Source organism: Phaenicophaeus curvirostris, chromosome 4 (genome assembly GCF_032191515.1).
Source record: "Phaenicophaeus curvirostris isolate KB17595 chromosome 4, BPBGC_Pcur_1.0, whole genome shotgun sequence".
In the NCBI taxonomy this organism is placed as follows: Eukaryota; Metazoa; Chordata; class Aves; order Cuculiformes; family Cuculidae; genus Phaenicophaeus; species Phaenicophaeus curvirostris.
The window spans coordinates 75,716,712-75,744,554 of record NC_091395.1 but is presented as its reverse complement, the minus strand read 5'-3'; the positions used below and the strand labels follow the sequence as shown (position 1 = coordinate 75,744,554).

At 52.4% G+C, this 27,843-nt stretch overlaps 1 protein-coding gene across 1 annotated transcript in view; it reads left to right on the top strand.

The window, feature by feature from the left end:
- Positions 1 to 3,845: 3,845 nt before the first annotated feature.
- Positions 3,846 to 27,843, top strand: part of LZTS3 (leucine zipper tumor suppressor family member 3) — a 58,578-nt gene continuing 34,580 nt past the window's right edge. The window contains exon 1 of the mRNA XM_069856638.1: positions 3,846 to 4,005. The gene's annotated coding sequence lies outside the window, so the exon portion shown is untranslated. The remainder of the gene's footprint in view (positions 4,006 to 27,843) is intronic.

Genomic DNA, 27,843 nt, shown 5'->3' with positions numbered 1-27,843 from the left:
TGGGCCACTGCTGGCTCATAAGATCAAGTGTAGTATCAGTTTTAATAGGATGCCGGGTTGAGCCTGTGGAGCTGCAGCATCATCAGAGCATTATGTGAGCTACACAACTGGTCCTGCCTTAGCCTGAGCCTGTCCCATCACTGGGGGAGGTGACAGGTGCAGATTCCTTCTTCATCCCCTCAGAGTGTCCAGGAGCACCCAAGTGCCTCTTGGAGAGCAGGAGGGTAGAGCTGGGGCCCATTTTCTCTCTAGTGCATCTGTCTCAGTGTTGGTGCTCAGTCCTGGAGGTGTGTGATGATCAGAGAGGGGTTCATCTAAGGCTGGCAGCAGCCAAAAGCTCATGTGTGAGACAACCCACAACACTGCACGTTCCCAGAAAGAAGCTGTGCTGCCCTGCTCAGAGAAAACCAAGCTGCCCCTAAGCAAAGGTCTGCATTGCATGGACAAGAATAACCCTGGTGGGTCCTGGGTGTGTCTTCATTTCTGGTGGGACGGTCCCAGCAGACACATCTGACTTGACCTTCTCCATTCCTTGGCAGCAGCTGTGCTCTTTCCCTTTGTCCCACCAGATTTAACAGCTGGATCTGCGCTGCTCCATTGCTTGGTAGTGCTGGTGGGAGGCAACAGAGTCCCACCCACAAGGAACTTTGTCCCAAGCTCTACTCATGGCCCCTAAACGTTCAGAGGGCTGCAGCTGCCCTTTCCATCCAAGGAGGATCGCACACAGCCCCTGGAGCTCTGCCAGCAACAACCTATGCAAGAGCCGTTCACAGCCTGCAATTCTGCAGGAGCAGCTGAGAGCCTGTCCGGCAATATTAGCTGGAATAATTAATTACCTGACCTGCCATCTCCCCGGAAAGAGGCAGAAAGAAGCAGCAGCAACTCCTGCCTCCTCCTCTCCCGTTCTCAACAGGTGAGCAGAAGTGGTGTATCCACTGCACGTCCATGGATGGGGCTAAGGGGAGGATTAGAGATGGACAGTGAGTGTTGTAGGACCTGACGCTTCTGCAGCAACCTCAGTGAAGCCTGGAGCAGGGCCACATGCCACCAACCTCCCCATGCGTTGGGGCTCTTCTCCATGGATAACACCATCAGCCTTTTATTTTCCCTTTCCCTCTGGCACCTCTCATTTCACCTTGGAGAAGGCAACTCCATGCAAAATCACTGTCAGGAGCTGCCTTGCCTTCAGTTTTCATCCTTGGCCAAATCCCCATGGTATTTCATAGAATCATGGAGTGGTTTGGGTTGGAAGGGACCTTAAAACCCATCCAGTTCCAAAACCTTTGCCATGGACAGGGACACTTCCCACTGGACTGGGTTGCTCAAAGCCTCATCCAGCCCGGTCTTGAAGACCTCCAGGGATGGGGCAGCCACAACTTCCCTGGGCAACCTGTTCCAGTGCCTCACCACCCTCATCGTGAAGAATTTCCTCCTTATGTCTAGTCTAAATCTACCCCTCTCTGATTTAAAGCCATTTGCATGTCCCTTTCCCAGCTAAGTTGTGTGAGAGGGAGTTTGGCCCTTCTGCTAGCTCAGATCCTTCATCTCCCCATGGGGTGGGAAGAGGAGCTTTCATCTTCCATATTGATTTTATCTTCCCTTCCCAACCCTGCTAGAGGACCCCAAGGGTTCAAGCTGTGCCACTCCGAAGAGCTTTGCTTCTGGAGATGGGAGGAGCCAGGGGCCAAAAAGGGGGCTGAGGGGAGACCTTGTCACCATCTACAATTGCCTGAAAAAGAGGTTGTAGTGAGGTAGGTGTTGGTCTCTTCACCCACGTGACAGGTAATCGGATGACAGGGAATGACCTCAAGCTGCTCCAGGGGAGGACATTGGACATTAGGAAAAATTTCTTCACAGAAAGGGTTTTCAGGCACTGGTAGAGGCTGCTCAGGTTGAGTCCCCATCCCTGGAGGGGTTTAAAAGATGGGTAGGTGAAGTTCTTAGGGATATGGTTGAGTAGTGGACAGGTACAGTTGGGCTTGATGATCTCAAAGGTCTTTTCCAACCTAGTGATTCTAGGAAAATGGGTTTTTCATGGTCTCAATGAGGACACAGACACACAGACTCACCCCATCCATGACCCCCAAACACCAGCTGTAGCCCCAACCTACCCCACACTTCCACTGACCCACTGCTTGGCTTGGCTGTATTGGAGGGGCTTTAGGTTTTGGGGCACAGAGAGTGATGAGATACAGTGAGGCTGCAGGGTCTGGATCCAATGCACCATGAGGGTCAACAGGACCCCAAAAATCCCATCCTAGAGCCCTGCGGGGAAGGTACTGAGGAGTTCAACTGAGCATCCCATCATCAATGAGAAGCTTGACATGAACCAGCAACGTGCGCTCACCGCCCAGAAGGCCAACTAGGTCCTGGGCTGCATCAAAAGAAGCATAGCCAGCAGGGTGAGGATTCTGCCCCTCTATTCCTCTCTTGTGAGACCTCATCTGGAGCCCTGTGTCCAGTTCTGGAATCGTCACTGACAGAAGGAGATGGAGCTGTTGGAACGAGTCCAGAGGAGGCTACAAAGATGATCTGAGGGCTGGAGTGCCTTCCCTATGAGGACAGGCTGAGAGAGTTGGGCTTCTTCAGCCTCGAGAAGAGAAGGCTGTGAGGAGATATTATAGTGACCTTCCAGTACCTAAAAGGGGCTACAAGAAAGCTGGGGAGGGGCTGTTTACAAAGGCTTGGAGTGATAGTATGAGGGGGAAGGGGTATAAACTGGAGAGGAGCAGATTTAGACGAGACATAAGGAAGAATTTCTTCACCATGAGAGTGGGGAGGGACTGGAATAGGTTGCCCAGGGAAGTCATGGCTGCCCCATCCCTGGAGGTGTCCAAGGCCAGGTTGGATGGACCGTGGGCAGCCTGATCTAGTGGAACTAGACAGCTGCCTGGAGGAAAAAGACCTGGGGGTGTTGGTTGACAGCCGACTGAATATGAGCCAGCAGTGGCCCAGGTGGCCAAGAAGGCCAATGGCGTCTTGGCTTGGATCAGAAACGGCGTGACCAGCAGGGCCAGGGAGGTTCTTCTCCCTCTGGACTCGGCACTGGTGAGACCGCTCCTCGAATCCTGGGGTCAGTTCTGGGCCCCTCCCCACAAGAAGGATGTTGAGGCTCTGGAGAAGAGTCCGGAGAAGAGTCCAGAGAAGAGCAACGAAGCTGGTGAAGGGGCTGGAGAACAGGCCTTATGAGGAGTGGCTGAGAGAGCTGGGGGTGTTTAGCCTGGAGAAGAGGAGGCTGAGGGGAGACCTCATTGCTCTCTACAACTACCTGAAAGGACGTTGTAGAGAGGAGGGAGCTGGGCTCTTCTCCCAAGTGACAGGGGACAGGACAAGAGGGAATGGCCTCAAGCTCCACCAGGGGAGGTTCAGGCTGGACATTAGGAAAAAATATTTCACGGAAAAGGTCATTGGGCACTGGCAGAGGCTGCCCAGGGTTGAGTCCCCTTCCCTGGAGGGGTTTAAGGGACGGGTGGACGAGGTGCTGAGGGACATGGGTTAGTGATTGATGGGAATGGTTGGACTCGATGATCCGGTGGGTCTTTTCCAACCTGGTGTTTCTATGATTCTGGAGCTGGATGGGGCTGGAACTGGATGGGCTTTACGGCCCCTTCCAAGCCGAACTCTTCTACGGTCCCTCCCCAGCCAAGGGCACGGCCTGACCCGGGGGAGCCCTGTCCTGGGGGGGGGGGGGGGGGGGCGGCGAGGGAAGAGTTAAAGGCAGAGCGAGCAGATCCTCCCTCCATCCTCCCCTTCCTCGCCGTTGGGCTGCTGCTTTGACAGGGGGTGGGGTCGGGGCTGGCCGCCGTTTGCCGCAAGAAGGGGGGGGAAACGTGGCTGCGAGTGTGTGAGTGTGAGTGTGTGTGTGTGTGTCTTGGGTGACACGGGGGACAGGATGAGATGAGACCCCTCGGAGCCCAGCAGCCCCCCGGCTGCGCAGCCCGAGCCTCCTGATCGCCACCCCGGCTCCCCCGCTCGCCCACTTGGCCCGGAGCATCCCTGCCAAGAGTAAGGCTCGGGGTGGGGAGGGACTGGGAGCCCCTGGGGAGCCGCGCTGGGAAGGGGGGTGAGGATGCTGGGATGGGGAGGGGTCAAGGATGGGGGCTCCTTGGAGAGTGGGGTGCGCAGGGAGCAGAATTTGGGGTTGGGGAGGGGGGGGGGGACACACACCTGGTGGGAGGATTTGGAGGGGGGAGAGAGAGAGGGGGGGAGAGGAAGATTTTGGAGGATGGGGCTGCCATCCCCGATTGGTGGTGTAGAAGGAGAAGAGGGAGGCTTGCTTCGTGCCTAAAGTCGCAGCTGCCTGGATTTGGCCCCGCGGGGCTGGTTTGGAGATGACAGCACCCAAAAATAGAGTGTGAGGTGGGGAGGGGATGGAGGGTGGGGGGGAGAGACCTGTTTGCCAGTGCCCAGCAGGATCAGCTTATTCCCCGTCACCACCACCACCTCCCGCCACCTCTTCCTCAGCTTCTTGGATTTATTTCTTTATTTCTTTTTAGCAGTGATGTCAGGGAGGGGAGCTGGGGAGGGAGGGAGGTTGGATTCAAGCGAAGGAGGTTGCTGGCGGCCGAGTGATTAACGTGCAGTTGCTGGGAATTATGTCATCTGCTTCGGTGCTGGGTGGCCCTCGCCCAGCAGCGGCGGCGAAGGAGGGAGGGAGGACATGGGGGGACGTCACGACATGGGGCTCCCCGCTTGGGACTTCGCCCAAGGGAGCGTTGATGCCTCCTTGGCTTTGCAAGGACCTGGGCATCAAGCGTTGCCCCAAACCCATTGCGACCCCCAAGCCACAGGTGCAAACCTCAAGCCATGGGTGCAAACCCCAAGCCGTGGGTGCAAACCAAGTGTCCTTTGTTCCCCAGGGTGCCCGAGCCCCCAGGTTCCATCCCTACGCAGGACAGGAGCAAGTTGCTGCTCTTCCCGATGCTTCATCCTGCGCGCAGGGTTTGGAGCAGCCAGAGAGGGGATGGTGATGAAGGAAGGATGAAGGCAGGCATCCCCCGCTGCCAGCTCCCCAGGAGAGAGCAGGGCTGGAGGTGCTGCACTGCAGCAAAGAGCCCCATCTGGAGATGCGAGTGTGCCCCAAAAGGAGGGCAGGGACCCCCGCTGCCACCCCCATCCACTGCTCAGAGCCAAGGCGAGAGCCTGGGGACCTGTGGCTGCGAGGAGCACCCCAAGCTGGCCGGTTCCTCTGCTCCACTGGAGAGCATCGGGCTGCTGGATGCTCCACAGCCTCCTGAGCATCCACCTGGGCATCCCCTACCTCTTCGCTGCACGCGTGGGGAGGCGAGGAAGGAGGGCAAGGCCTGCCAGCTGAGCCAGGCGTGGGACCCACGCTGCACATCGACACCTGCTTCCCCCTTCCCTGGACCCCGTGCAGCCCCATGCAGCTTCATGCAGCCCCACTGCAGCCCTTGTACAGCCCCGTTGAAGCCCCATGCAGCCCTATTGAAACCCTTTGCAGCCCCACGCAGCTTCATGCAGCCCCACTGCAGCCTCGTGCAGCCCCATAACAGCCCCATTGAAGCCTTGTGCAGCCCCGTGCAGCCCCATGCAGCCCCATTGAAGCCCCATGGAGCCTCGTGCAGCTCCATGCAGCCCCAGCGAAGCAGCGTGGAGCCCCATTGAAGCCCTACGCAGCCCTGTGCAGCTTCATGCAGCTCTACTGCAGCCCCTGTGCAATCCCATGCAGCCCCTTGGAGCCCCATTGCCACTCCTGTGCAGCCCCACGTAGCCCCACACATCCCTATGCAGCCCTGTGCAGCCCCACTGCAGCCTCACACACCCCCATGCAGCCCCACACACCCCCATGCAGCCCCACACTGCCCTATGCAGCCCTGTGCAGCCCCATTGCAGCCCCACACACCCCCATGCAGCCCCACACTGCCCTGTGCAGCCCCACACACCCCCCTGCAGCCCCACACTGCCCTGTGCAGCCCCATTGCAGCCCCACACAACCCCATGCAGCCCCATTGCAGCCCCACACAACCCCATGCAGCCCCATTGCAGCCCCACACACCCCCATGCAGCCCCACACTGCCCTATGCAGCCCTGTGCAGCCCCATTGCAGCCCCACACACCCCCATGCAGCCCCACACACCCCCATGCAGCCCCACACTGCCCTGTGCAGCCCCATTGCAGCCCCACACACCCCCATGCAGCCCCACACTGCCCTATGCAGCCCTGTGCAGCCCCATTGCAGCCCCACACACCCCCATGCAGCCCCACACACCCCCATGCAGCCCCACACTGCCCTGTGCAGCCCCATTGCAGCCCCACACACCCCCATGCAGCCCCACACTGCCCTATGCAGCCCTGTGCAGCCCCATTGCAGCCCCACACACCCCCATGCAGCCCCACACACCCCCATGCAGCCCCACACTGCCCTGTGCAGCCCCATTGCAGCCCCACACACCCCCATGCAGCCCCACACTGCCCTGTGCAGCCCCACACACCCCCATGCAGCCCCACACTGCCCTGTGCAGCCCCACACACCCCCCTGCAGCCCCAAACTGCCCTGTGCAGCCCCATTGCAGCCCCATTGCAGCTCCGTGCAGCCTCGTGCATCACAGCAGAGGGTCAGGCAGGGCGAGAGGCAGGCAAATGCCAGCCGGAGGGCTGCGGGGAGATGTGGAGCGAAGGCAGGAGAGATGGGCAGATGCTGGAGCAGGGGCACGCTGGTATTTTTCTGCCCCACGTCACGGTATGGGGCGCGGGGGGGGGCAACATCTGCTTTAATTCAAGCTGGGAGCCAGCGGGTGTGATTCAAGCCAGGGGAAGCTGTTTGCCCTGCAGCATAACCTTTGGCAACTCCCAGAGCTCCTCCGTGTTCTGCTTTCAACACCCTCCAGCACATCCTTCATCCGCAAACCCGCGCGGGCAGCCGCTGATGCCAGCGGGCGAGCCCTCCAGGGAGGCGCTGGCATTAAAAGAGGTTGCAGGATCTCCAAACGCCCCTGGTTTCCAGCAGCAAAGGGTGGGAGGCTTCTCCATCACGTGCAATACGTTCGCCAGTCCTCTTCTCCACGCAGGGAACCGTGCGCCGTGCAGTGCAGTTTGTTTATGTGTGGCCCTGGTTGGAGCGGCGATGTGCCGTGGCTAAATATAGCATGGGATGCTGTCATCCGAGTTCAGCCTGGCTGGGGAATTTCTTTCCTGCAAAGGTTGGGAGGCGAATGGGCTGCAAACAGGCGTGGAAATGTCAGAGAGGTGGGATTCCCTGGTTGTGCTGGTTGAGCTCTTGCATGGGAGCCAGGAACATTGTCCTGAGCGTTGGCTTTGTGGTGACCATGGGGCAGAGGAGGAATTTGTGGAGGGGCTGAAATTTCATAGAATTATAGAATGGTTTGGGTTGGAAGGGAGCTTAAAGCCCATCCAGTTCCAAGCCTCCTGCCATGGGCAGGGACACCTCCCACTGGATCAGGTTGCTCCAAGCCCCATCCAACCTGTCCCTGAACACCTCCAGAGATGGGGCAGCCACAGCTTCCCTGGGCAACCTGGGCCAGGGTCTCATCACCCTCATTGTGAAGAATTTCTTCCTAATGTCTAATCTAATCTTCCCTCTCCCAATTTAGAGCCATTCTCCCTCATCCTATCGCTCTGTGTCCTTGTAAAAAGTCCCTCCCCAGCTTTCCTGAAGCCCCTTCAGGTACTGGAAGCTGCTCTAAGGTCTCCTTGGAGCCTTCTCTTCTCCAGGCTGAACAACCCCAATTCTTTCAGACTTTCCTCAGAGCAGAGGTGCTCCAGCCCTTGCATCATCTTTGTGGGCTCCTCTGGACCCGTTCCAACAGTTCCATCTCCTTCTTATGCTGGGGGTTCCAGAACTGGACACAGGACTCTAGACGGGATCTCACAAGAGGAGAGTAGAGGGTGAGGATCCCCTCCTTCGCCCCGCTGGCCACACTCTTTTTTTACGCAGCCCAGGACAGGGTTGGCCTTCTGGGCTGCGAGAGCACATTGCTGGCCCAAATTTCCTCTGTTGTCTCTCTGCTGCAGGGCTGGGTGCTTAAAACGGGGGGCAGCAGCATGTGTGGCTGCATGGACTCCATACAAGGATGAGGGTCACCTCTCCTTGAGCTTGTCTTTGCTGGGTCACTGGGCTGATGTCCTAAGGGACCAACCTCCAGCCTCCAGATCCAACATGAGGTAAAAAGGCACCCAGAAGTCCAGCATCTGGTTGCAGGAGCTTAGATATATGGGAGAGAGCAGCAACTTATCCTGATGGAGGTGGGACTGGGAGAGCTCCCAGCCTCCTCAGGGGCTCCAAAATCATCCCTGGGCTCCCCCTGCAGCATCCATCTCAAGGGTTATGGAGCACAACAAGGGCAACCCTTGATCACCTGTTCTTCCCTGGAGAAGGAGAGCAGGTCTCCTGCTTTGCAAAAACCAGGCAGATGGAGAGGCTGGCTTCCAAATTCACAGTGAAAAGCACGTTGCAGCAGCAGTCAGAGGCACTGCTTGTATGATAACTCAGTCTGGAGCAGGAATCTGGAGAAATCAGGCTGCTAAAAAAGTTTCTCAGGGGAATAATGTCCCAACAGGGAAGCTTAAGAGTTAAGAGGGTGTTGCTGGATTTGTCGTGGGGCTTAAAATTGATTTATTGTGAAGGGGAACCGAGCACACCAAGGAAATCCCAGCCATGCCCAGGGCTGTCACAGAAATCCAGCAAACAAAGGGTGAAATGAGGAGATCTCTCATTTCCCTTCGCTAAGGATCTTTCCCCATTAGTCATTCTTGTCACAGGAGCTGGCAAACGCTGTTATTATTTGAGGGATCTGAAATGGAGGCACGTGTCCAGGAGCCCAGACGTCCCTGCCCCACGGGCTGTGGGCAGCAGGCAGGGACCCCTCCACCCCCTCCAGCTCACCCACACTTCTCCTCCATGGATAAAGCCTTTATACCCCACGTTGGGTCGCTGCATGACTCCTTAGGTTGGGCTTTCCACAGCCTGGGGGTCCTTCCCTTGCTGGACATGCTGGCACCAGGAGCCACGGGTAGGTTGTGACGTTCCATCCTAGAGGTGGTTGTGGTCCAAGCACTCCGAGACCCTGTAACAAGCCAAGAGGTTCATGGCAGGAAGCGATGTGCTCCTAAAAGTCAGCTCTCCCGTTACCTCACAGCCCCAGGCACCATCATGAAGGGAAAGAATCAGGTGGACACCCCTCCGTTTTTGGAAGCCAGGGGCTGGACTTCTCCCTTTTCCCGTTGTTCCTGTGGGAATGAGTCTTGGTAGGACAGTGGGCAAGAAGGACATCTCTTCTGAGACTGACCCAGTGGTGGTGCCAGATGCAGCAATGAGCTGGAGGAGACCAGGCAGTGAGAGTGCAACTAGACAGGGTTTCACCTTCCTAGGTGCCAGAAGCTCCTTAAACAGCAAGTAAAGTGACCACAAGCATTAGAGAAGCCATCAGGAACGAGGAAGATGGCTTATGCCTTAATAATCCAGGGCTGGCTGGAGCCAAGAGCTCTCCTGGCAGAGGGAGCTGAAAGTCCTCTTGACCCAGTGAAGGAGCTGCAGAAGCTTCACCTCGTCAGATCTGCTGCAAGGTTTGAAACCAGGTTCCCGGTGACCTTAGCTAAGTTTCCACCTCATAAATTTGCTTTTGCTATGGATGTGTGGATTCTACTGGTTTTATCTGGCTCCTGAGCCAGAAGGATGGATTTCATCTGAGCTTTGCTGGAGTTTGACCCAAAATAAGACCTGGTAGCCAGGCCTCTGTCTTCCTCTCCTCCCCACCGGCTGGCACCTTCCTACTTATGTGTGTGCATTGAGTTTTGGGGTGGTCACAGAGGCTGGAAACAGGCTGCCCAGGGACATGGTTGAGTCACCATCTCTGGAAGGATTTAAAAGACAGGTAGATGAGGTGCGCACGGATATGGTTGAGTAGTGGACAGGTACAGGTGGACTCGACAATCTCAAAGGTCTTTTCCAAACAATTCTATAATTCATCTTCTGGTTTCCTTTGGATGAAAGTAGAAGGGGCCATGAAATAACATGACTCCAGCAGGTAGAGCCCTACTGGAGGGTGCAGACCTCTGGAAGCCCTTGTGTGCAGAAGGATCCAGGATGGCTACACCTACGGCAGTTATGGTAGTTATGGGATTTATTCAATGGTTTGAGCTTCCCCTTTTCCTCCGTGATTTTCCCTGGTTAATTTTTGAGCCGTGTGCCCTTTAGCATCCTCTGATACCCTCAGCGTTTCCATCACCCACCCAACAGTCGCCTCCTGCCTTTTGGTCCTCAACTGGTCCCAGTGGGTGCTGCTGGATCTGAACTGCAGCACTGATCTAGTGGAAGTTGTTCCTGCTCATGGCAGGGGGGGTGGAATTAGATGATCTTTAAGGTCCCTTCCGACTCATACCATTCTATGATTCTATGATTGATCGATGCAAAATGAACTCACGCACCTCGTCCTCACACAGGACCAGCAGTATGGAGACACACAACCCTCTCCTTTGTGGTCAGGATTCTGGTCCCAGGTCAGCAAGATGCTCCAGGTTTAGTCAGATCGAACAGAGCCTGTTGTCTTTGTAGGAAGCTCAGAAGAAAGAAGATAATATTATTAACACCTGTCAGTCATCACATGAACAGCCTCACAAATATTTATCAGCTGGAGAAATACATAAGCACAGAAGTTGCCAAGTAACGTAACAAGAGGCACTTTTAAATAAATATATGTGCATCTGCAGGTGATGAATTAGCCAAATCCCTTGGTATGTGGCCTAAAGACATGGTTTGCTCTGGAATCCCAGCACCAGTAATGATGATAACGATCTGAGGCAGGAAAAAGAACCTATGATAAGCAACTTCTGACTGTGTCCAGCACGTAGTGAATCCCAGGGGAAGTGATTCCCTGCTGGGAGCTCCGCAAGCAGAGCAGTGCCCTCTGGATCCATGTCTGCCAGCGAGAAATCAGGAAGGAGGATGGGATATGGTTTTAATTTTTTCAGGAGAGGTGAGAGAAAGCCCAGTGCACTTGTTGGGTTTCATCCCACACTGATGTGCTGCTCCACTACACCAGGGTTTCATGTTTCCCTGTCACTAAATCATTGAATCACCAGGTTGGAAAGGGGCTGAGGGACATGGTTTAGTGATTGATAGGAATGGTTGGACTCGATGATCCGGTGGGTCTCTTCCAACCTGGTTATTCTGTGATTCTGTGATTCTGTAATGGTTGGACTCAATGATCCTGTGGGTCTTTTCCAACCTGGTGATTCTATGATTCTCTGAAAAGACCTCTTTGATCATCGATTCCAACCATTCCTATATGCCACTAAACCATGTCCCTGAGCACCTCATCTACCCATCTTTTAAATACCTCCAGGATTAATCCTTGCTGTGAGGCCAGTTTGCAAGTTTTGAGATGTTATTAGGGGAGTAAGTGCTGCCAGAGGAGATAAGGTGGATTTGCAGAGCTCTCTCATGCAGTTCATCCTTCCGTGGGGTAGCCCTCACTTGTAGGGGTGGGATTTGGCGGGCATGTTCCCACAGAAGTCCATCTCCTCCCACCATCACTGGAGTACATGGCCTGAGAGTTTTGTAAGAGTCATTTTGGGGCCACTTTAGAGTTCTTGCCTGAACCACAGCACAAAAAGAGGCTTGCTGGTCATGAAACTGGTAGGCAAAGTCAACTGGGTGAGCATCTCCAGCTGCATGGTTTTGGGCGCTGACCGCCCTTGGTGTGCCCAGGGAAAGGGGTGCAACACCTCCTTCCCTGGAGGTGTTTAAGGCATGGGTGGATGAGGCGCTGAGGGACATGGCTTAGTGTTTGATAGGAATGGTTGGACCCGATGATCCGGTGGGTGATGAACCTGGTGATTCTATGATTCTATGATTCTAAGAAGAGACAGAGTGGCCGAAGTGATGGTGGTGGATGTTGCCCAGAGAGGCTGTAGATGCCTCATCCCTGAAATATGCAAGGGTAGGAGCTCCTCCCTAAGCTCATGGCCATCACAGTGCCCTGCAGACACACTCCAGAAATGATGAACAAGGGGAGGTCAAAGCTTTTATTAGCCCAGCTGCCAGAGCTGGAAAAAAACAGACCAGCTTTCAGGCACAAGAGCTCATCTCCTTGTCCCTGCTTTCTAATTATATCAGTTGATCTAGTACAAGCTTGTTCTACTCCCTGTGGACCTTCATTACATCCCTAGCTCTGCCCTTCGCAAGCACTTGGAGTAACAGCCAAGACATCCCATCTGCAATGTTGAGTATGGAAGAACCGGCTGTCCCAGCTCAGACATTAACCTGCAGTGGGGACCTCTGCCTCCAGCTCAGCAAGGAGTTGCAAGGAGACAGGGGCCAGGGACATGTTGGTGTTAGTTTTGGCCAGACCAAGCATCTTATCCTGCTCTTGTCCACCCAAGGTGATTGTTCCCAGCAGTGGGGTGGAAAGCCAGGGTGGGCTGTCCCTATTATGGCTTCTCAGGGCAGCTCAGAGAGGACAGGATGGAAAGAAGAGGATGAAAACATCCCAAAAACCATCAGGGATGCTGAACTGAGATGGGCAGAGCTGCACCCCCCTGTCCTGCACAGAGCAGCTTCCCTGCTCCCACTGCTCACCTCCCCAAGGCACCACACGGTGATCTTGCTCTCCCATCTCTGGGAAAGACTAGGACCTGCTCCTGGCTCAGATTTCATAGAATCATAGAATAACCAGGTTGGAAGAGACCCACCGGATCACCGAGTCCAACCATTCCTATCAAACACTAAACCATGTCCCTCAGCACCTCGTCCACCCATGCCTTAAACACCTCCAGGGAAGGTGACTCAACCACCTCCCTGGGCAGCCTGTTCCAGTGCCCAATGACCCTTTCCATGAAAAATTTTTTCCTCATTTCTCCCTCCTCAAATAAATACACTTCTTAAAAGACCTCTAGAAGCCACAGCTCCACCCAGTTTCAGCTCAGCAGGGGCATAAATACCTCTCTCTAGGAGTGAGCTGAATACAGCCCATAAAGCATGGCTCTCGTGCCAGTCTCGGGGAGACCCTGATGTTTTCCATGGCTTCCAGCTCCTCCTGTAATGCGAATAATAAATCACTGCTGCCGAGCTGGTCCCCAGCCAGCTATTGCGCAGCAGGAGTTTGCTCTCCTCTTTCCTCTGATCGGTGAGTTGCTGTGTTTTTCTGAGCTGGGATGCAGTCGCAGCTGCATTTGCAGACCCCTGGGGCTGATTTCTTTGGGGATCAGGACATATGCGATAGCCAGGACAGGTTTTAGCAGCGTTGAATCCCAAGTGGAAAGTTTGTGCTCTGTTTTGTGCTCTGCTGCTGGCATTTTGAATCATAGAATCACTAGGTTGGAAAAGACCTTTGAGATCTTTGAGTCCAACTGTACCTGTCCACTACTAAATCACATTCCTAAGCACTTCATCATTTTGTGTAGCCCCCGACGTGTTCCTTAACCCTTCAGACCTCTATTTCCTTCTGCTGGGCTGTATTTCAGTCCCTTATGCCCAGCGCTAAGAATAAGGGGTTGTACTGAGTGGGAACTGAATTAGGGAATATTGATTTTCTCTGGAATGGGGTAACAGTTTCAAGCTGAAAGAGGGGAGATTGAGATGAGGCATTAGGAAGAAATGTTTTCCTGTGAGGGTGGTGAGGCCCTGGCACAGGTTTCCTAGAGAAGTTGTGGCTGCCCCATCCCTGAAGGTGTTCAAGGCCAGGTTGGATGGGGCTTGGAGCAACCTGATCCAGTGGGAGGTGTCCCTGCCCATGGCAGGGGTCTGGAACTGGATGGGCTTTAAGGTCCCTTCCAACCCAAACCATTCTATGATTCTGTGATTTTAAAACCTAAGTTTGTGGAGGTTTAGGCTGAACATTAGGGAAAAAAAATTCACAGAAGGGGTCATTGGGCATGGGAACAGGCTGCCCAGGGAGGTGGTTGAGTCACCTTCCCTGGAGGGGTTTAAGGGACGGGTGGACGAGGTGCTGAGGGACACGGTTTAGTGTTTGATAGGAATGGTTGGACTCGATGATCCGGTGGGTCTCTTCCAACCTGGTGATTCTATGATTCTATGAAATGTGTGACCCCCACATGTTTGGGGCAGGTAACCCCCCCGCAAGCAACAACCAGTCTGTTTTCTACCTGAGCCCAAAAAGACTCATCTCGCCTGTGACCTGTTGCTTGGGAGGGTTGTGCAGCACCACTGCACCAGCCAAACCAGCCCACAGCCTGTTGACATTCCTCAGCACCATCTGAGGGCTTTGTCTTCCCTTCTGTGCTCTCAGGGGCCCAAATTAGCTTTTAATAATAATAATACATGCACACGCAAAAAAAAAAAAAAAATCCTGGGCAAACAATCCAGTCCAGGCACCTGCCAGGACTGCAAACACTCCTGAGGGGCACCAGGTGTGGTGCATTCCTGATAGATGGAGAAGAATGGAGGGATTATTTCTCTTTCCTTGCAGTGTGCTGCGTGAGCAGCTGCTGGATTGTGCCCAGCATTGCGGGAGGTGGGTACGTGGCTCTGGGAAAAGGTCCCTCGGCCAAGGTGTGAGCAAAGCCTCCTGCTCCAGAGGTGATTAATGATGGTGTTTCTTGCTTAAATACATTTCCTCCTGTTGGAGGTGTGGGGTTTCGAGTGATAAAAGGGGTCTGTTTAGTTTAAAAACAAGTCTTCACCAGTCACCCGAGCAACCCCTGAGCAGCCTCCCCAGGCTGCGAATACCCGCATCGCCCGTGCAGTTGTCTCAGCATCAGGTTGTGCAGATACATCCATCACCTGGAGGTTGTTCCTTGAAGCTGGAAAACTTAATCATTCCTTCTTTAATGAACTTTCCCATCAATTTGTTGATGTCTTTTCTCCTCCTTCTGAGCAGAGAAGTCGAGGACGGGTAGAACAACAGTGTTTTTCACCTCAGCCCTGGCTTCAGTCAAGACAGGAACTGGGGAAAAGCCTTTTACTTCTGTTCTCCACCTTTGACAAGGGGGTAAAAAACAATTTAGCACCCCTCCAGCGTTTCACAGATAGGCAGAGATTTGGGCTGCTGGATAACATTTCTCTTGGCCAGCTGCTGTGATAAAACCAGGGCATCTGCCAGCTCCAGAGCTGGGCAGCAGAACTCCCTGCCAGAAAGTCCAGTGCAAGATTAGAAGACACGTCCCTCTCCTCTCAGGGAGAGCACGCAGGAGATAACACCAGCCCCCCCACACCCCCCAGCGCATCCCAGCAGGGGCTGTGTCTCTGTTTCATGCCCTGCCACTGGAATGAGAATCTCTTCATTTCCTTTGGACACTTATCCTCTAAGGATCTTGATCCCGGGGGCGAGCGACACAAACACCCTTTAAATCCGTCACAGCAGGCTTAGGGGAGGATTAGCTGATGCCTCTACAGGCTTTACACTGGCCTCTGGCTCTGGGTTGGAGCTGGTCCTGGAGTCCCACATCGGACCGTGGTAGCCCCATCCAGTTTTCAGTCTGTATTTCCCAAAGAAGATGCGCGCAGGGATAAACGGAGCAAGCCTGGCTCTAACTCGTGTCGGGAGATTGTTGCGTCCCAAGCAAGCCTGGGCTGAGAAATCACTTCCAAAAGCAGCGATTGTTTTGAATTGCAGAGCTGGCTCTTGCGCGGGTTGAGGATGTGGCTGAACGATGCCTTCTGCCTGTGAGCAGGGATTCGACCCTGGCATTGCCAAGGAGGGGAGAAGCCCCCCGCTCCCCTCCTCTGGGGTGGTTCCCTACAGAGGAGCCTGGATATTTCCCCGATGAAGAACTGCCTTCTCCTCGTCATCTCAACCTGGCCTGTGGGCATCATCCCTTTCTGTCATCCCCTTCCTATTTGCAAGCAATTACCTGATTGCTTCAGTTTTCAACACTTTTCCTCCTCAATTTGCCTCAGCGATGCTTTTTTTCCCCTCTTAGCTTCACTGCTGCCCACTGCATCCTCACCAGCTCTTCCTATTTCCCATCCCCAGGGGCTTTTCAGCTCCAACACCTCTCGCAGAGCCTCCTGGTGTGGCTTTACTCCAGCACGGGCAAGCTTGTTTAATAGCTGTTGACACCGTAACTTCATTCGAATCGATCGTGTTAGCTAATTAGCTGATTGCAGTAAATGGCATGAATTACCTTGGGGGATTTCGCCTCATCCTCCTCAGGGCACAGCAGTGGCTGGTGTGTCCCATGTAAGAGTGGGAATCACAGCAGTGAGGTGCCTTCTTCTCCAGTACCAGCTATCCCTGTGCCTTGTAGAGATGCAGAGGAGTTAGAAGAGGGGAACCATCGCCTGATACAATGATTTTTAATTCCCAGAGTGCTTCAGATGGGCCAAAACTTCACATATATTCACACTTGCTACTCTAGAGCCTAACATGGACTAAGGAGCCTGTTTATGGCATGAAGCGATGAGTGGATGTGACTCTTCGTTCTTCCTCAAAATGCAGCTGGAGGTCACTCAAATATTGGGCTAAAGATAAGCCAAATGATGTAGTTTTTCTCAGAGGGCACAATTCCATTGCAAAATTCACTGCCAGGGGATGTCACGGAGGACAAAACACCAGCAGATTGGCTGAGGAGGGACCAGAAGGTGTCGTGGAGAGTGAGTGCCCTCTGATGGCGTCAAATCCTTTGGGGGCTCCAAAGGCAGCCTTGGGCATGAGGTATCCTGAAAAGCTTTGTGGCAGGGAAGATACAGGGAAGGATCGGTGTGCTTTTTCCTCTTCCTAATCCTTCTTGCTCTAAGTAGCAGCTGATCAGGGAGGATGAAGAAGGAGCTGATATGGGAGGATGTCTGTGAAGCCCAGCCAGAAACACCCCTTCCCCAGCCCCCTTGGCATCCAGTCAAGTTCCATCACTTCACCACTCCCAATCATATGCTTTAATGATAACTCATGTTCATTTCATAACCAGAATAACCATGTTTCTACAAACAAGAGCACCTCACATGAGCATATTTCCATCTGTGACTCTGCCTGGGCCATCTAACACAGACTGATCCAAACGAAGCTGAACGAATCTGCGAAGTCCTATTCCGCATGAGCCATCTATTTATATTGACAGCTTCCCACGCTCCATCCCTCTGGTCCCACATTGCGTTCTGCCGGGATAAGCTGCATCCCTCCAGCTCTTCTTCTTTCCCCTTTCCCTGAATATTGCCCTGCAATTATCAATCTTCTGGGATCAGAAAGAAACCCAAGGACTGGTGAGGGTGGTGAGGCACTGGCACGGGTTGCCCAGAGAAGTTGTGGCTGCCCCATTCCTGGAAATGTTCAAGGCCAGGTTGGATGGGGCTTTGAGCAACTTGATCCAGTGGGAGGTGTCCCTGCACATGGATGCAGGGGAGTTGAAACTGGGGGATCTTCAACTTCCCTTCCAACCCAAACCATTCTATGATTCTGTGATTCTAGGATGAGCAGCAGCCCACACCACTCCCCACCCTGCTTCTAGGGGACCTTTGGGAGCAAATTAACCTCAGACTGCTGTTTAAAAATGTTTATCCCTAGGCCATGCCATTTAGTGTTATTCTAGGTCACTAATGGACTAGAAAGCACTTTGTTGCCCCTGTGCCATATGAGAACATCAGCCTGCTGTTGCCAAAGCCAGAAGAGAAATTATTGAGCGTTTCTGCCTTTTCTCTGTTGTATCAGCAGTTTTCTGGTCTCCAGCCTGGGGACAGGGAAAGCTGCTGCAGCTCAGTTTATTTCACTGCTCTTCGTTTTGCGAGATTAAATCAGAAGTCAATTCCTCCCTGTTTTCCGTGAAAGTTAAGGAGCAAGTTCATATGGCCAGTGCTTGGGAAGGGAATTCATTCACTGCAAACTGAATTGCAGAGTAAATGCTGTAACTTTCTTGAGCCAGAAGAGCAAGAAGTTCTTGTTCTGGTAGCCAGTGTTGGTGAAGAAAAGACAGCCCAAATGGAACTAGGGTCTCCAAGACTCTTGGACTCTCTGTCAGCGCCACTAGAAAAGCCAGATTGTTAGCCAGACCTTTTATTCTTTGTTTCAAGAGGGTCAAATTATTAGCTTGGCATCCGCTGGCTGAATAAACATCATAAGCTGCTCTCAAATACATGTAATGTCGTCACTCATTGCCAGCAACCCCAGCTGCAGAGTGCTGTCACCTCCCCATCTGTGTGGGTCCCTTGTCCTCTTATCGTGTAGGGGATTCATAGGGGTTCCAAGGGCTGAGTGTCGTGGTTGCTGCAGATACCATCTCTGTGGCCAGGTTTGCAGGTGAATCATAGAATCACCAGGTTGGAAGAGACCCACTGGATCATCGAATACGACCATTCCTATCAAATACTAAACCATGTCTCTCAGCGCCTCATCCACCCGTCCCTTAAACACCTCCAGGGAACATCACCTGAGGCTCCTGTTACCCTCTATAACCATCTCTGAAGCTTCCTGAGCCCTTGGCAGAGGTAGAAAGCAGGCAGTTTTAGCAGGGGGGTTGGACTGGATGATCTCGAGAGGTCCCTTCCAACCCCTACCATTCTTTGTGATACTAAGGAAGATCCTGGGTTTGCACTATTTACCTGTTGGTTGAGTCTTCAAACATGCAAGAAGCAGTTGGACCCATCCATGAGGTCTCAGCATCACAAGGAGCACACTGGGACTTTGTACGAGCTGGCCAAGATGTGGATATAAGACATTTTTACCACTGTGGAGGAGTTTTGCTGGTGGAGCTGTCGCTGAACAGCTTTGCAAAGGATGAGTGACACGCATGGGGGTGGCTGTCTCGTTTGATCTAAGGGAGGAGTTGGGTGAGGACGTGGGACACAGAGAGAAACAAAGGCAGAAAGCAACAGAGGTAGAAGGTGATGCTTTTCCTTGCTGAAGATCTGCAGGGTTGGACACAATGAAAGTCCCTCCTCCCACTCTTACCCTGAAAAAGCCACATCCCAAAAGACATTCAATGCCACCTTTGAATCCATTCAAAACACGTCAGGGTCAAACCTTTTTAATGCAAGAAAGAAAATAAACCTCAAGACAAAAAGCTATTCTGGAGGAGGGGAGGGGAAGGAAGTGGCTCCCAAAATATCATTGACAACCCTTCCTTTAATTCCAGCTGCAGCTGTGGGTTGGGTGTCTCTGCAGCAGCAGGACATCGCAGGGCAGGAGATGTGAGCACATCCTTCTGCACCTTCCTCTTGGTGGGAGACGTCCCCAGTGATGAAACCGCAGAGCTTTTAGCAGGTTAGGTAAGGACCATGAGGATCTGGGTGCTGGAGAGGGAACACCTCTTGGTGGGAAGGGCTGAGCAGGAGAAGATGGGATCCTGCAGGGAGAACAGAGACGGCTCCCACTAAAACTCACAAAGCTGTTTGCGTCTGGCTTAAACACAATTAAACACACATGGACCGCGATCTCCAAAATAATTTGGGTTACCTTCCCTGCTTCCTTAGCAGGAATCACTGAGTGAGGCTTTTTGAGAAGGGACTATGAGATATTCCAATGCAAGGTTCTGGTACTCACGAAGAGATGGAGAACTTTGAGCTGGAGGAGAGAGTGGACTTGAAACCAGAGACAACTGAAATCCGGTTTGGAGGAAATGGAGCGCAGGCATAGGACAAGGGGTAATGATTTTAAGCTGAAAGAGAGGAGATTTAGATGCGATCTTAGGAAGAAATATTTTCCTGTGAGGGTGGGGAGGCACTGGCCCAGGTTGCCCAGAGAAGTTGCGGCTGCCCCATCCCTGGAGGTGTTCAAGGCCAGGTTGGAGGAGGCTTTGAGCAACCTGATCCAGTGGGAGGTGTCCCTGCCCATGGCAGGGGGGATGGAACTGGGGGATCTTCCAGGTGCCTTCCAACCCAAACCATTCCTAGGAAGCACCACCCTGTGAGGCTGGCATCTATTTGCCTTGGGTCTTTTTTGCCTGCATCTAGTCTGGCACAGCCTCTGAAGAACCGTTTTTGCCCACATGGAATCGATGATGGCTGTTGGGCTGTGCCTTTGACTTCACTCCTCGCCTGAGGTGGCTGCACCACGAGCAAGGCACTGCTGAGAAGCTGGCTGGGGGAGGAAGGAGAGGGGTTAAACACCCCAAATGTCAGTGGTCTTAAAAATAGCCAGACTTTTCCCGCTCACATTGACTCACCCGTCAGAGACCGCAAATTCCTGAGACGCATCACGGGCTGTGGGGAAATCGCCTTTCTCTGCTCTGCTCCAAACAGACCATGCGTCTGTCTCCAGGGTGACCCTTGGGCATCCTCTGAGGGACAATCCTGTCCTCACAAGCATGCGGGGGTGGTGGGGTGGGAGATGGCACTGAGAAGGAACGGGGGAGATGTGTCAGCCTCCCAGAAGAGGCGAGCTTGAAAGGAGGGTGGACTTGATAAGAATGGTTGGACTCGATGATCCAGTGGGTCTTTTCCAACCTGGTGATTCTATGATTCTATGACTGGGAAACCTCACTCTCTTCTCCTTCTCCAGGGATTTTCTGGGGTCCCTTCTGGGGTTCATCCCTATCAGTGGGGGTTTCTACACCTGCAGTAAGACACCCAGCAGAAAATAGGACCATGTGTGTGTCACAGAATCACAGAATGGTTTGGATCGGAAAGGGACTTGAAGATCATCCAGTTCCAACCCCCTGCCACGGGCAGGGTCATATTCCACTAGATCAGGTTGCTTATAGGTTGAGGAGATGAAGGATACAGGGTGAGGGTGATGAGAAGAGAGGATGAAGAAGGCAGGATCAAGGTGACTAGGAGGAGGCTGGTAGGAGCCACAGAGACAAGGCAAGAAGCCTTGTACAGAGGTTTTGTCTAAGCCTTACCTATCTGCTTCTTCAAGTGCTCAGAGGTTTGTTTGCACCAGGGTGATTTACCTACCAGGAATCCACTTGTCTTGAGCTAAAAATCTCCTCACCAAGTGATGGAGAGCTTCTCAAGAGCTTGCAGTCCTCCTGGGACTAGGGACCATCTGGCACAATGAAGCTCAACGTACCTGTGCCACCTCTGCTGTCCTGCCTGGCATCACTCCTGGGTTGGTGTGCTGGTAAGTTATGTTTCTTGGCATCCCCTCTCTGGAAGTCAACACAACCCGCTGACTCCTCCAGCTTATCTACCTGCTAGCGTGGCATCACGGGACTTGTCCAGCTTCCCCCTGGGCTCCAGGACACCTAAGCCACTCCTTGTGCTTGCCCCAGGTTTCCCCAACAGTGAAATATGGTTTTGTGGACATGATCTTGAAGGTCCCTCCCAACCCAAACCATTCTACGATTCTAGCATGGTCCTACTGAAAACCTCGCTCTGTATTTTCAGCATGCAAGTCATCAAGCCAGGAAAGTGATGCAAATTTAGCTACCTTCATGCCAATAATCTATCCTCCAGGGTCGGCTTTCTTTAGCAAAATATTAAGATAATTTGTGGTGATGTATTTTTAAGTATCAGGCACACAAGACTCTCTGGATTCTGATCATTCGAGCTTTCCCAGATCTTTCTCCAACCTTCCTGGACGTGGTGGTGGCACTTAGTGTTCTAGGAATGAACAGCAGGGAAAATCAGTACAACTAACGGGCCAGGAGAGATAGAAAATGGTCAGTTTGACAGCCTGCTTTATGTTCCCTCACTACACCCCCATATTTGACTTCTGGGCATTTTGCACTAGCTCGTGATGGATTTCTCATCCATGAACTTGTCAAGTTTCCCCTAAAATCCCAGGTATCCCCTGAGCATCATAGCATCATAGAATGTCCTTAGCTGGAAGGGACTCACAAAAATCATTAAGTCCGACTCCTGTTCCGGCGTAGAACAACCCCAACATTCACACCGTGTGTTTGAGGGTGTTGGCCAAATGCTTCTGGAATATTGTCAGGCTTGGTGCCGTGACTGCTTCCTTGGGGAACAGCTGTGTCCCTCATCAGGGAGCTCTCCAGGCCAGCTACTATGGCATGAACAAAGAATTTTCTTCCTTTTCTTCTCTATTTCTTCCTTTACTTCCTGATGGCTTCGGACTAAGTGCTTCTCCTTTCCGTGCTGAAAAGGAGACAGAGATCTGCATGTCATTTGGCCATGGCTGGAGCCCTGCTCCCAACTGCAGGCTTCTCTGTAGCACTGCCCCAAAGCCACCAATGCTCTTGTAAAGCGTCCTGGGGATGTCTGAGCAATTCATCGGCACGGAATTCTTTTAAAAACCTACAGAGGCAAAAAATGCTGAAAATACTTGTACAGGCAGATCCCACGGCAGCCCCTGTCAGCAGCACAGGTGAGAGAAGCGGCGTGGGAATGCTCGCAGCCCAGACAAATTAATAAGGATGCTGTGCTGGGACGATTTCTGCCCCAAATATATATGAAGTGCAAGCTCGTAACATGTGCCACGCTCCTCTGGAGCTTGTTTCACAAGTGATTCCCATTTTGCATGCATGTCTGAGGTGTCCTGCTGCCCTGAGCTCCAGGCAGGGCTGAGAAAAACAAACAGGAGTGAGGAGACCAGGTGGTGGTTCAACCCCAGGCAGCCGCCTTCTCCCGTTGCGCGTCTTTGCCCCAAACCAGCATAAAACTCTGGGAGCCTTTGCCTTGCTTTAGGCTGTAGGTGCTGGACTGATCTGTGTAGCCTGGAGAGGAGGAAGCTGAGGGGAGACCTTATTGCTCTCTACAACTACCTGAAAGAGGTTATAGCAAGGTGAGAGTTGGTCTCTTCTCCCAAGTGATAGGACGAGTGGAAATGGCCTCAAGTTGCGCCGGGGTGGTTTAGATAGGATAACAGGAAAAACTTCTTTACTGAAAGAGTGGAGAAGCACTGAAACAGGCTGCCCAGGGCAGTGGTGGGGTCGCCATCCACGGAGGTGTTCAAAAAATGTGTAAATGTAGCGCTTCGGGACATGGTTTAGTAGGCGCAGTGGTGGTGAGTTGACAGTTGGACTGGATGATATTGGAGGTCTTTTCCAACCTTAGCTATTCTATCATTCTACAATTCTTTGATTCAGGTTGGATGGACAGCATCAAGCATGGGGGTGGGAGATAGGGTGGATGCATGAGGCTTGGTCATCAAGGTCTTCTCCTCGTGCAGCTGGGGCTGAACGGATCCTGAATGGATCACTGGGCTGATCCATAGTGTATTGGGAACTTGCTTACTGCAAGGTGGCTGTGCAGAGCTGAACAATGTATGCAGAGCTATAGGAAGAAGAAAAAAGGGATGCTTTGAAGGGCTTGCATGTGGTCCATGCTCAGTGAGTAGCAAGGAGGAGGAGATCCCCGTCTATCACATACCATAAGTCTGCTTAAAACCAGTGTCTAGTAGTTCTCCCTGGACTTGCTTTACTGCTTCAAGATTTCTGGTCCCAAAATCCCACAAAAGATACACCAGGACTGGAAAGGATACAGAAAAAGAGGATGGTTAGAGAGTGGGGGTTTAGGGACTGTCTAGGGTAGATATCTCCAGCCTGGGAATGAAATGACTGGAGAGGAGATCTATATATAACGGTGTATAAATCTATAAAATCATCACTGTCAGGGGGAATAAATCTCATAATGGAAGAGTAACGGGTCTCACATCATCATCTAGAGGTCATCTGAGCTTTGCATTCACCTTCAGGTAGCCTTGTCATTGGCGTGACCTTGAGAAAGGCTGGGCTCTGCCTCAGGACGTGCTTGCCCTCAACAGCCTCCAGGGCAAACCAGGCTGAAGCTCCTCTTGCTTGCGAGCTGTGCCTGGCTCCCTAACACGCTCATCGTGATGTTGAGGCGTGTCAGTGTTCACAGCATGCTTGGCTTCACGCGTGGTGGAAACATCATCTAGACAGAGGTTAAAGGTCTTTTCTAAAATGTGTTTGAAGCTGTGGGACCAGGAGAAGCAGTGAGCTGTGCATGGGATGTGGACGATTAAACACCTCGCTGCTCTGAGATGCGGATAGGATGGGGACAACGGATAAGCTTGACCGAAGCATCCGCATCTGGTGTATTTACAGCTCTGGAGAAGATGCTCATTGGGTTCAGGCTAGAGATGAGGGAGGGGAGCCATGCTGTAAATGGAAATTCAGTGTTCAAGCTCCTTCCAAAGGACATATGTAGGTGTCAAGGGCATCGCTGATTTTGGAGAAGGCATCTTGCTGCCTGATGTGGAGGCATGAGCAGAAGCAGAGGCATTTAGGTCTTGATCCTGGCCATGAGGAGCTTTACGGTGCCCATGGACCAGTTCCTGCTGATCTGGCACTAACTGCTTATCAGCAACTGAAAGCAGCGGAGGTCCAAGAGGTGATCAAGGAAGAAAAGCAGCTTTGTGTGTGGGATGGGAACTGTTTCACCAAGAGTGGTGCAGAGACGTGCACGTGGGAGGGCAGGAAGGACATCAGCTGTGATGGGAAAGGGATGAGAATGAGTTAGGAGGAACATGGCAGGGTCTGGCATGGTTTCTGCATGAGGACGAGCCTGGCATCCTTCAGCCTGGGAAAATGGTAGCTAAATGGAGACACGAGAACCGTGGAGGCTGGAGAAGAAATATCAGAGGTGCTTGCCCTGCTCTTTCTGCTTTGCCTTAGGCTTTTGGCTGCTGCTGGGAGACAGGACCTGGGTTTGGTAGGTAGATCAGAATATCTGGGTCCAAGTCCTCGACCATACCTCCTCGTCCTTTCTGAACTGAGAATTGCTGTGTTCCTCTGAAAACACCCAGGAGCTTGTTTTCTTCTGTGCAAATCATTTACAAAATTCCTTTCCCTTTCCTCCCACCCCCACACCACCCTCCTCCACCTTTGTCTCCTTTCCACACAGAAAGAAGTGCCCATTGCTTTGTGATCAAGGCATCATTCCCTACCTTCTCCTTGTGACACTGATGCTTGGGGGGAGGAAATCTTTTCTGAAGAAGAGGAGGGGTTTAATGTTTCCCCTGGAGCACCAGGGTGGAAGCAGCACCATGGGAGCCCAACACCACTTTCCTCTCAGTAGCAGAAGCACTGTTGGCCGTGTGGGGGTGAAGCATCTCAAAGACTGTTTAGCTTAGCAGGTTGTCTACACACTTAATTTACCTCTGCCCCTCGTAAAACCATTTGGAGCTATTTCTCACAGGTGCTACAAATGTTGCTTTGGCAGCAAGCAAAGCAAAAACCAGACACAAGCAGGGTTAGGGCAGGAGGACAACCTGAGCAGCTTTTTCTTCCAGTGGGTCTCTTCCAACCTCGTGATTCTATGAATCTATGAGGCAAGGGAGAAGTTTTCAGAGCCCAAAGCTGGTTCTGAAGGCTAGAGCCAGGCAAGTAGAAGGGTTTGTTTAATAGGACTGAGCAGACAGCCCAGAAACCCGTGAGAGCAATGCCTCCCTGCAAATCAGATAATTCATTTAGCAAGTGAAAAATAGCTTCCCAAGGTTCACAGCACCGGGGCAGAAATCTAAGAGCTTTTGAAGGAGGATGGAAAGCCAAGCCCTGGCTTTGCTGGTCCTACCAGATCCCCACCAGCCCAGCAGGCTGTGAAGGAGACCACAAAAATATCTCATTCTTCCCATACTACTTCAAAACCTCAGAGCCAGCCTTTCCACGGGGACTCGGGTCGGCTGCCACACGAAACTCCAATTCTTTTCCTAGCTGGCAAATAAAACACATCCGTATCTCTGTGTCTAGCTCTATCGCCGATGTATATGAAATTATAAAGCCCCTGGCACATATCTTGTGAGAGCTAATTATAGGATTTGGAAGCTAACGTGATAATATTTTCTTCAGATGTGTGGTGCAGATGTAATTACTTCTCTGGAGATGCCAGCCGCAGATGACGCAAGATGCCCTTATGTAATCACCTCCTCTTATGCAGTTATGGAAATTTTCCCTCTCTGGCCCATCCCCTACTTTCCCCTCAACTCCTTCTTTTGTTTTTCACCCTCAGCTCTCTGTGGCTTATTCAGGAGGCGATGGGGTGAGGTCAGTAGGCCAAGTGGACAGGAAGCAGAAGGGCAGCTTTGTAGAACGTCTGCTCCTGGTTTTCCCTGTCTGCCTCATCAATGAAGGAGCACGAGGAGTTAATGGCTTTGTATCTGCTGTGTTGGCTTCAGAGGGGCTGGGAAGAGGTCCCCATCCACCTTTCCACCTGATGGACTGGAAGGGGGGGTCGCATCAGTGCCAGGTGTCCCTCCAGCCCTGGCATCTGCTGTGGTTTGGATGTCAGAGGATGCCACACAGCCATCTGCTCCATCCAGCATTCCATCGAGGAGCACCTGCATGGAAAGCCCACTGCCCCCTCGCTGAGAAAGGGCTAAGGGATGCCGAAGGTGCCATCAAACTGCAGAAGAAAGCTTGTCATTGCAGGGAGGAAGGATTTGTGGGACACAAACACTTTGGTTGCTCTGAAGGTCGCTCCAGGATGCACAAAGGTCTCTCAGATGACCCACAAAGTCACTTCTGCCAGGTGGAGATCCCAATGTGCTTTCAGGTGTGCCAAAAATGCTTCCAAACTAGCCTGATTTTTGCCTGTGGACCCCTTCTGAGTTTTATTGCTCCAAATTCTCTGTGTCCCACTGCCTTTCTTCTATGGCTGGACAGGCAACAGAGGTCAGAGATGTGGATCTAGGCTTTCATCACCAGAGCTGGACAGAGAGAACACAGTCCCCTGACATGACCAGTAAACCCCACCCTAATTGCAAATATTCAGGAGAAAAGGTTGATAAACATCCTGGAGGCATCACCCCACACCTGCAGCACATGTTATGGTTGAGCACCCGCCTGCTCCTACCCTTTTCCATCCCTCTTGCCAGGGACCTGAGTCCTTTCTTGCTGTGTTTTAGGACTAATATGTGACAGGGAGAGGTGGCTTCTTGCTCTGGCCTGTCCTGCCACCAGCCAAGGTTGCAAAGCTGGGTTGTGAAGACCTTTTCTTCTCATTTTCTCCACATGGCATCTGAGCCAAAGCATGGCTTGAGGAGGGCAAGCCTGGAGATGAGCAAAGCCTGAATCCCTCGGTGGCCAAGAAGAAGACATCAGGAAGAATTCAGAGAGCTAAGAAAGGGGGAGTTGGCTGTATATGATCTACAGAAAAGGAAGCAAGAGAGCTGGTATCTGGAGCTGGGAGCAGAGACAAAACCACTGGTTCACCCACTGGGGAAACTTGTTTCCAGACATGGTCCAGTGCCAGGAACTGCAGAGCAATTTGTCTTTAGGGTAGGGAATAGTCACATTTCTCTGAGGATAAAGAAACCATGGGGAAGGCAATAGCTGGGCAATGTGTTTGTTGTTCTCACGTCATTTATTAACCACGAACTGTAAACTCCCGACTGAGCCCAGGGCCATCAGCTGGTCATGGATTTAGATGGCATTTCAGCCCACATCTTCAATCAGCCTAATCCTCCTCCCTGTGGTCTGTCAACTGTGTCGGCTGGATTCCTGTGGATTGGAAACGGAGCGCAGACCTTGGGTCCTATACAGAGAGGCACAATGGAGGTGCTCCAGGCTTCCTGCTTGGTTCTCCATCACCCTTCCAGAAGCTCCTTCTTCCCAGAGCTAGGAGACCCTCTTGCTTCTGCTTTTGCTGAAGCCATTCACCCAACTCATCTTAGCCAGAGGGCTTGGCCGGGAAGGAAATAGAACTGGTGGGCAGGGACAGGGTGGGTGGACTGAGCATCATGCACACACACCAGTGAGGATCTAACCCCAACGTTCCTCCCTTGTAACGCTGAAAAAACTGTCCACCCCTAGCCAAGAGGGATGTGCTGAATCCCAGCGTGGGCAGAAGTGGCACTTTCAAAAAAACATACATGCTGATTTCATAGAATCATAGAATCACCAGGTTGGAAAAGACCCACCAGATCATCGAGTCCAACCATTCCTATCAAACACTAAACCATGTCCCTCAGCGCCTAGTCCACCCACCTTGATTTGGTGATTTCAGTGGAAATCTAGCCCAAAATTTGTTTTGCTCCAACTTATTTTTGCCAGACCTGGCCTGCTTTAGGACTGTGAAGGGGAGGTTTGCTTCCTTCATTCTGAGTAACCACC